Raw genomic sequence first — 10,560 nt, 5'->3', positions numbered from 1 at the left:
ACTAGTCTAAACGACTAGATCATTCCACAAAATATTCTTGAAATCTTGCGTGGAATAACCTAGTTTTCACATCTCATTTCAGTGAAATAAATAAAATTCAAAATATCATTCCTGAAACGTCGTAATTAGTTTACAGACACCAGTAATATTTAAACAGAGCCAACAAATCACTTGCATATCTTCGAATAATGTAGAGCAAATGTATAGTTTTGTGACAGGGTGAATTGAACTTATTAAAACAAATAACGTGCGAAATTAATGCTTAGTGTACAAAAGTAATCATATGACCACTAAAACTTCATTTTACAGAAATGTTGAGGAGAAACCAGCTACAATATTTCCCTACATTTACATCTATATGGAAAGAGATGGCGAGATGGATATAATAAATAGAACATCTATATGTTTATGGTATTGGGCTAGGAATTTGAGACACAGAAAGAAATAATGGCGTAATATCATGATACCTTAGACCCGGGCATCCCCGTTTTTACAAAATAAAGAGCATTTAGGGATTTAGAATTTTAAAAGGCTGTAAATTTAGCCAATATGAAATAAAAAGGACATATTTACATCTACAGCTAAATAATACCCCGAAAGCCGCCATAGGGGTGCGTGGAGGGAGGTGTTAGGTCACCACCCGTAAAAGAGAATACAACCACATTCAATGCCTACAACACCATACAAACCTACACACACAGAGGTGTCTATATTCATGCGAAAACCCTTATAACTTACATACATACAGCTACATATATTATCAATTAAAAGAAACACACAAATCTACCAACAAATTTAGTAAAAATCTTTCTAGCAACGTGGCCAATGAGAGTTGAAAATTAAAAAGGAGAAATTCTACTGCCACATGAAGAAGCAGCTCATGGTTTTCGCCCCAAAAGACAGAGGGTAAAATTACGGATTAGGAGGAAGTGGACGGAAATTTTTTTTAATCTAATTCATTGCATTCATGAGGGAGGAAATAAGAGGGAGTAAGATTTTGTTAATTCAATGTAAGTTCCCATTCCAAGAAAGCAATAGGTAGCCGTATACCATATAAGGGCAAAGGACTATTGGACAATAAGTTATATTTTGCAAGTAACTGAGGTCATATATTATATCATCGATGAGATGATGGAGAGGAGCGCAAACGATCACTTGGGGGTCTGTAAGTTTGGGTCCAGGAAGGGGAGAAGCACGAGTGATGCCAGAGCAGTAATGAGATTACTAATGTAAAAAAAACATGGAATATAATCAAGATATATTTACTTGTTTCGTAGAGTTTCAGAGGAGGTTTGATAGATTTAATTGGCTACAATTGATGAAATTACTAGAAAGAATATGTGTAAATGGGTGAGATAGGCAACTTATCCGTAACGTGTGCGACTCAGACTACTCACATGCTTCTTCCGGATGGAGAGTTGAGATGGGCAGTGGAAGGAAGAGAGCCAGCCCGGGGTGTTAACTATCACCTGTAATTTTCAACGGCCATGTGGAGGCATTGGTAAAAGTGGTATTAGAAAACAAGTGTGATAGGTATGAAAAGAATATCAATCCAAGCAAAACAGATGTTATGAGGTTTCCGAGAAAAAGAAAGTGAAGTAAAACTTAAAAAATAGGAGGGATATAATCGGAAAAGGTGGAAACATTTCTCCAACTGCGAAGTGTTTTTAATCCAAATGGCCAAATTGTTCGGAATATTTAAAGGGGAATTGCCTCAGATAAAGCTTTTACAAGTGAAGGGAGTTGATTGCAGATACGTTGAGTAAGGATTTAAAGAGAAGTTTATGCAAAATTCGATTTGGAGCGTGTTTTTTCCACAATAAAAGAGGAATGAGTCCCTGAATCTATTTGTCACGGTGTCTATCTTACCAGCGATGTCTGCCAATTTGCTACCATAATAATTTCCTCTGTTTCGCAAACCTAATTAAATGTTTATCTTTCGATTTCTTATGAAAGCCTGCCTGTAATTAATGGGGCCCTTCCCATCGTGGCACCTTTTGGAAATGGGTTATTTGGACTACTTTCTGTTCGGGAGATGTATCACCTTCTTCTATCGACTTGCGAAAAACTGTTTTTAAATGCATGTCTATCGTGATGCCTTCCTTAAGTTTTATCAGTATTCTAACAAGTTTTCTTCCAGGCCTGGGAATTTGTTTGCCTTGATACTTCAAGGTTTTCCATTCCTTCCTTTCTATTCCTCCCTTTCTATTCCTTTTTTCTTGTGCATTTTTTGAGCTTTAATTATTTTTGTTTTCTTACGATCAATCTTCATCTTACCATTTCAAGTCCTAGAAAGAGTACAAGTAGATAAACTGACAGAACCATTTATTTAAAGGGAGAACATATTGAATATTTCAGTCATCTTCTATCCACGCTATTAGCAATAAATTCCCATTTCTTCTTTTATAAATGGCGCTTTCTAACTAAGCCAATTTAATGGTGTTATTCCGGGCCTGTAAATGTGTTTGCTCTGACATTTCTGAGCTATTTATGTATTCCTTCCCGAGGCATGTCGTCTTCTGTTGTGCGGTGGACTTAATTTTGAGCGCTAATATTTTGGTGTGGGCGTTTATAAAGAAATTACCTAGGAGGCATTGGCCTTTTTTACGCTGTCTGTAACAATTTTACCATTTTCTGCCTTTAAATGAGTGCACATTTAGATATTTCCCTAATTTTTTTGTTGACGCGTTGTTTTTAAAGATACATGAGGCTTCTCTCATCATCGTTTCCTTTTCCTCGGAACTCTACGACTTTTTCCTTCCGAAGTCTTCATTAGATTTTCATTAGTTTTAAACTGTTTTTATAATTGGAGTGGCTTTTTCTTTGTCTCCTAAATGCCGCTCTGGCCTCTCCGCTATTCCTCCTTGATTTCTTATTATCTTGCTCGAATTTTTATGAAAGAAACATCCTTTTGGCATCATGTTTAATATTTAATAATACTTCCAAGTGAAATTCTGTGCCATCGCTCTGAGCTTCCAACCTAAATGTCTCCAGTTCGTATTTTAACTTTACTCTAAACACACTAATGTCCCCTTTGTTGAACAGATAAGCTTTTTCTTTTTCTTAATAATTTTAGCGAGTTACTTGGCAGAAGCATAAAATATATATATCATATTAATGCGTACATGAAGTAATTTTATAAGCATGTATTTACTTCTATATTTGTAGGAATTCTAAATCTGACATTGATAAAATTGCATTGCCTCATTTATTGCCAATAATTTTCTGTTAACTCTTTACAAAAATTCCAAAGCTAATCTGTTAAACATAATTTCGTCTTTCTACTTCATAAGTAAACAGATGACTGAATTGCAAACTTTGTCACATATTATTAAACATTCATTTTTTTGTTTATTCTATCTCAGAATGTCTTTGAAAGTATGTTGTGTGCATAAAAAAGAGTATACATTTGATATAGAATAGAATCATAATAAACAATGCACATCAATCCCATTGATCGTTAATAAACCCCTATATTACATGTCCGTACCCTCACGGTCATTAGTCCTTCAATTCGAAATTTGTTTGACTTTTACCCTTTATTCTTCCCATACTCATTCAGCTAAGTCCTTGCTTACCCATTCTGTTTTACATCCCTGTTTATACGATCAATGGATTGCCAATTGGTCTTCCTCCTAAGACCTCTCCATATATTTTCCCTTATATTTTACTCTTTCAAAGTCGTTGTTCATCAAGTTGCATTCAATCCATCTGGTTCTTCTTTTCGTTAATATGCTCCACCACATAATTTCCCGTCAGTCTTCCTTTTACTTCTTAATTTGTTTATATCTCACTTTAAATGTCCACTTAATCTTTAGCATTCACCTCCTTTAACAAATTTCGTCGCCTTCCCTTATCCTAATCGCCTAAAAATAGATCAGATTTTTTTCTACTTTTTCTACGTCTCCGACGCACACAATGCCACATTGCATAGGAATGTTTTCGCGAAGTGATTTTTGTTTGTAGTCAAGTATTCTTTAACCTTCACAGATGCTTTTTTATCATTAATGCGTTTTCCGCTTGAGATATTTTTTACGAGATATTCTTTGCTCTTCTTTCATCTCGTATATACGTTCTTCTGACCTAGGTGAATGCTTCCACTTGCTCTAATTTCTCATCTTCAAGTGCAACATCTACCTTCAGGTTTTCTCTTCCACAAATTAGGTTTTTTCTTTCATCTTATTTAATTCCATGTCATACTCATGCAATGCTCGATCCATTATGTTCAAGAATGCTTGCAATTCTTCTCGATGCTCCACTATAAGTGCGATGCCCCTGGATTGGCGAAGCGTGCTAATTTCTCCTCCGTTCATCCTAATTCCTTTGATGGCAATCTCTTGTGCTTCCGTTAATTCTTATTCTCCGTATATGTCGAATAAAATTGGCGAGGACTTGCACCCTTATCTAACCACTTTGTTTACTTTGACACCAATTTTTCTTTCGTCTCTCATTTGCATGAGTCGTACCCTATCGCCCTTATATATATATATATATATATATATATATATATATATATATATATATATATATATATATATATGAAATAATTTTCATAATTGAAAAACAGCCCTGAACAAGCTATTTTGTGTCATATAATGGCTTATATTGCTTGAGGGCTTTTCAAGTAAAAAATGGAGGTTAATCTGTAACTACTAAAGAGTTAGTTAATGCGTTTATCTCCGGGATTTTATCTATAAAAAAATGTTTTTTTTAACACAAGGGTTTCGCCGATGTTCGATTCAGCTTCTTCAGGTTTAATGGCCACCAGGGAAACGGTTGTTTTTTATAATATTGTACGAGGATAAAATATCGGGCAAAAATGCATTGACCAACACCATTTCGCAAAAGTTTAAAGAAATGCTACGTCTAGTAGGGCTTTTTTCTTGAAAAAGCGTTCCTCCTTCTAAATCAACATTACAGCTGTTACTGGAAAATTCATAAAATTACTGATTCGTACTTTTTATGCGGAGACGCCCGAAATCTCACCGATCGCAAACCCCCGCACCTGATTGGTGCATGAGAGACCACAGCCTCATGCTGGCGCCATCTACTTCCCGCGAAAAGAACTGCTTTTAAAGGGCAATCAATGAATCCTTTATGTTTTTTCGCGCGACTCCCTCTCTCTTCCCTCCGCCCCCCCCCCCTTCCCCCTCCCTCCGTCTCTCCCCCAAACCACCCATTCCTACGCCCAACTCACCCCTGGCCTTTCCCATCCCGCACCGCTGACGGAAATTCCGCTGACACTTCCAATAGCTGCTAACCGCCTTCTCCCACGGATCCTTCCAAACTTCATTTTTTTGCCCCTTCTCACAAATAAGCAAGGTAATTCAACTTCCCGAGAAAAGGAACTCAAGAAAACAACCAGTCTATCAACGTCACAATTACACGAGGCAGCACTGCTTGGTTAGTTTTTCCATCGCCAACTTGGCAAATAGGAAAAAGAGAAAAAGTACAGCTGTGAGCTTAAAAGCCTCAAGAGGTAAATCAATAAAAGCTATGGAGATCATGTAACTACTGAACACGATTCCGAAGCGATATACTAGTGTGGTCCCAGATGTAATCGACCCAACGAAGAAAACACCAAAATTTTACGAGTATTTATCAACATAATCTTCTTTCAGATCTATACACTATTCCCAGCGATGTTCAATATGCTCAATACCCTTTTTTATAATTAGAGCTGTCTTTCTCCTCAAAATAGCCATTAACTGCCGACATCACTTCTGCACGGTTGGGAAAATCTTTGACCACCGAGCCATTTTTTCAAGTTTGCGAACAGAAAATAATCTGCAGGGGTTAAATCTGGCAAAAAGACTGCATGAAGTAGCAATTCAAAATTTAATTCATAAATTTTGGCCATTGCAACAACGGATTTGTGAGCTCGTAAAGCATGAAACACGAAAATACCAATAGTTCCGGTTAACACGAGGATTTTTGTAACTTATGTACGCTTACGGCACGCTAACAGTGATTGATTGAATTTCGTGTTTAGAAAGAATATCGTAAATTTAAGTCATTTTTCAGGTGATAGCCAAAATCATTAAAAAGAATCTTCGCGTTTGCACTCTACATCTACATAATACCTCGCAAGGGCGTGTGCCGGGAAGTGTTAAGTCACCACCCATAAAAAAGAATATAATTTTAATGAGTTTACGACAGATTAAAAATGCAACCGGCAGGAAAATAACAAAAAGTAGAATGCAAGGTGTTTGCAATAAGGAATAAATAACATATTATCCCCATAAATGAAACACCAAAAAATTTGGCTGCGTAGATTAATTAGATTTGAAAACCCGGACATGCAGAATTCTTCACCAAAAAATTTCATCATTTTATACGAAATTTTAGGTTATATAGCAGAGTAAGTTTATTAAAGTGTTACCCATCCAAATGAGAACCCTAACCGTAATGCATTTGCCATTCCAACTTCATGTCACTATGGAATACAATAGTATGTAATTATACTAATTTAAATTATATGATTATCTACATTTATCCAAATAAATTAAGTTAATTAGTTTAGTAAATGTCGGTGCCGTACATGGCAAGAAAAGTAAAAAAATGTCAAATAAAATTATACATTTGAAAATAGATATTCATTCTAATCCCAATAAGATTGGCATAATATTTCTTTTTATTTAATTGTTTTATGTACGATCAAATTTAATTCGGGCTAAACATTTCGCGTGAACTATTTAAATTTAAATAATAATTTAAGAAAAAAAATCAAATACCTTTTCCTGATAATTCTGAAATTTTAAAAGGCAGTTGCAAGTTTCTTGGAAAACATACATTGGTGCGCTAAAAAAACTCTACTTACCATATGAGTAGGTTAAGTCATCAAATATGCAAATAGCTAGTGCTAAATTTTGAAGTAACCGCAATTTGGTACTCAATGCAACCGCAACTTGGGTTCTTCAAATTAGGTAGAAGAACATGATTCTGTCAAATCTATTTTCTTCCCCGATCCTATCGAATCTTCAAGTTTTGAAATCCATTCGGGAAGTCATCGGATTCAGAACCCCAAATGTGCAGGTCCCGTATGTGCTGCACCATGGTAACAACGGTCGAAAGATAAGCAGCAAAGGATAAGCATAGTTTTTTACTCACAAATTAAAATCAATTTTCAATTAGCAAATACTTGTATTCAACGGGGCATCGTGCAGTGAAGCGTGCTTGCATGACGAATACCTAAGCTGCAAAACTTCCGTAATTGCATTAAAGAACGTGCATAAAATACTCTAAATTCACTATCTATGGTTGCAAATTAATGTTTGAAAGAGCACTATTGGTATTAGGTACCTGGGAGTCCATCAAAATTCAATTATATTATCACAAAATATCCTGCATCTATGTTAACATAGCTAAAACTTCACCTGAGACAGACATAAATTTACTGCTGTTTCTGTTGCTGCCGTCAGCACAGGTACGTAATGCGGCCTGAGAAAAAAATAATTGCAAAATCAAGAAAACACACACGGATTTCGCATTTCTTGATGATATACGGGCCATTGGATGCAAGAGCACAGTATTTTGACTGGGCTGCGCATATTTAAGACTGAAGGAAACTGTACAGCTGTTTCTGGTATATCAGTCCCCATATTTTTGTAAACTATTTTTTAAATGAATTACTTTATCATCAAAAATGAAAATAAATCTATTCAAATCAAGTCCACGAAATTAGTTTTACTAGGTTGCTCCGTTCAGGTGGATTTTGTGACTGCGAGGCAGCGCACCAACATCATGGAGTACAAATGGCATCGGCTACCGTATCTATTCAAATGATGAACCATGAAGTCGACATGAAATTAAGTATGCCGCATCACAAAAGGTAAAAACTACGCTTAGACATTTATGGCTAACTAAGCCTAGTCACCGAGTGGCTATCATCTTGTTTTATAAGGTTGGCTAGACTTATTTGCCCGGAGAATAATTCACAACACCACCGAGATCGCTTGACTCTCTCTTAACCTGGCAGAGATTTATATTGTGCCATATGTTTCAAACGAAGATACCTCTCAATGCACCATGGTAGTTTGCAAGGTTCTCGGAATCGCTAACAGATGTCTATTTATTTATTTTATTTTTTATTTATCGACTTGATTGGGTGAGATTGAGACTAAAAGTCCCTTCTTCCGCCTAACCCATAGATACGACATTGAAGACAAATAGGTGTATATACTCATCATCATGCATGATATCGGCCATCTTTAAAACGCTTCATCCACTTGAAAACGGTTGTTTTCTTTTGAGTATTATCACTGTAAACAGCTGTGAACATTTCGGTAATTTCAGGGTAACTTTTACCGCGCTGAACCAAAAACCTTGATGCTGATTCAACGCCTTGAGCAAAAGCAAAGGCAACACGCTTTGCCGCAAAGGTTATGGCTTCGGTTTTCTAGGATCCAAAATGGATTCTGCTGAAAAATCATCTTCCTACTGGTCAAACAATTATCGGAATTTATTACGCTAACTTCCTGGGCCAAATGTATGACATGATACATGGAAAAAGGCCAGATTTGGCAAGGAAGAAAGTTATCTTTCATCAAGACAATCCACTCCTGCACCAAAGTGTCGTTGCTATGGCAAAGATATGTGAACTTGGATACGAGTTGTTACCACACCCACCTTATTTGCATGATTTGTCTTCATTGGATGTTTTTCTCTTTTTCGAGGTCAACATTTTCCTCAGTGGACGGAGATTCTCTTCAAATAAAGAGCTAACAGCCGAATTAGACGAGTAATTTGCAGACCTGAAGGAATCTAATTTTCGAGATGGAATATCAAGACATTGGAACATTGCTGGACCAAGTGCACTAGTGCACAGGAAAACTATATTGAAAAATAAAATAATTTCACTTAAGTAAGCCATTTATTTCTAACTCATTCCGAGAAATATTTAAATTACGCTTGTACGTATATAGCGTTTTTGAATCGCTTTGGAGGTCGGCGGACAGTTGTCCAATAATAAAGTGTATCAGAGCAAAGTTAGTCAAGTAGGCCAAAAGTTTGATCCATGTAAAAGTTCGATGGGGACTTGAAATACTCGCCGGCCAATCATTTCTGGTCACTTAAGACATGTTTTGCGTTGGAGTATATTCTTGATAATTCATAAGGGATTCGAGTTTTTACAAAGAAATAAAGCTAAAATTACACATAGATTAATGATTGCCAGACGGCGTAGTCATACATACAGGGTTCGTCCGGAAAATAAGTGTACTGAGCTCAGGAAAAAAAATTTATCACACTTTTACATATCTTAAGCTAATATTCCTCAAAATAGGACCCTTGTGAGTCGATACACTTGTTCCAGCGGCGTTCCCATTCCTGGAACGCTCCCGCGAAGGCATCATCGGGAACCTCTCGAAGACACGTCGTCACGGCCTCTTTGACGGCGTCCAAAGTCCCGTATCGCGTTCCTTTCAAACTCCTCTTTATCTTCGGGAACAGAACAGTTCTCTAAAAAATGTGAATCATTTTTGCAGTGATCCACAATTTGTGTCGCGATTTCCAAACGATTGAGTCTTTGATCATCACTGAGCACTTTCGGCATCAACTTTGCACAAATTTTTCGCATCTGTAATTGCTCCCTAATAATCTCGTGCACTATTGTTTTTGGCACATTACACTGCTCGGCTATCATCCTAACACTAAGACGACGATCAGAGTTCAGTACATCGCGAACTTTTCGCACATTTTCGTCGATGAGTGTCGTTGACGGGCGTCCAGGCCGTGGTTCGTCGTCGACCTCTTCTCTGCCCTCCACGAACATCTTGTGCCACCGAAAGATCATGTTTCTGGACATGGCTGACTCCCCGTAAGCCTGGTTAATCATACCGACAGTTTCGGTAGACGATTACCCAAGCTTTACCGCAAATTTGATGGAATAACGCTCCTCCAAAAACTTCGGCATCGCGTTCCGTGACGTGGGTCGAGCGTGGAGGTTCGCGTTAACAGAGCTCCTCACTACACCACAGCTCAGAGCCGACTGCCTTTTTCAGCGTCGCTTGCCAACATACCCCCCTCCAATCGCAGCCCGTCAGAGCGGTGCTGGGCGCGCCTGGAGCGGCGGGAAAAAATCAGTACACTTATTTTCCGGACGAACCCTGTACATGGTTGCCTTGTGGCGAAATGTACATATAATCGTAGTCATAAGCATTAGGGCCCTTGAGGCGATATTAAGATGCAAGGCGTGCGGCTTCGGACCAACCAAAGAGATGAAATTAACAACAGCACCCGGTGTTCTCAGGGGTCACCCATCCAAGTACTGTATGGGCCCGACATTGCTTGACTGCGGTGTTCGAACGAGAACCGGTGTTCTCAACGTAGTGTGACCGTTGGCAATACATTCAGGTTTTATGGCATCCCAATCCCTACTTGAGGTGCTTTGTGGAGAACACTTTCAAGTAAGTTAGCCGTCTGTCCGATGGGACGCGAAGCTTCGGACCCCTCTGCGTCTTTAAGAGTAGGTTAATGGCGACGCCGGGTGTCTTTCCACCCTTCGTCCTTCCCCATCCATCCCTATTGGCGCAAATGACCTCAGCTGTCGGTCGCCTCCAA

At 38.0% G+C, this 10,560-nt stretch overlaps 1 pseudogene; it reads right to left on the bottom strand.

Moving 5' to 3' along the window:
* Positions 1–10,224: 10,224 nt before the first annotated feature.
* On the bottom strand, positions 10,225–10,342 carry LOC139695537 (5S ribosomal RNA; annotated as a pseudogene).
* Positions 10,343–10,560: the final 218 nt, after the last annotated feature.

Source organism: Hetaerina americana, unplaced genomic scaffold (assembly GCF_022747635.1).
Source record: "Hetaerina americana unplaced genomic scaffold, ioHetAmer1.1.p SCAF_6, whole genome shotgun sequence".
NCBI lineage: Eukaryota > Metazoa > Arthropoda > Insecta > Odonata > Calopterygidae > Hetaerina > Hetaerina americana.
The sequence above is the reverse complement of the archived record's forward strand: the minus strand, read 5'-3'. Positions and strand labels throughout refer to the sequence as shown.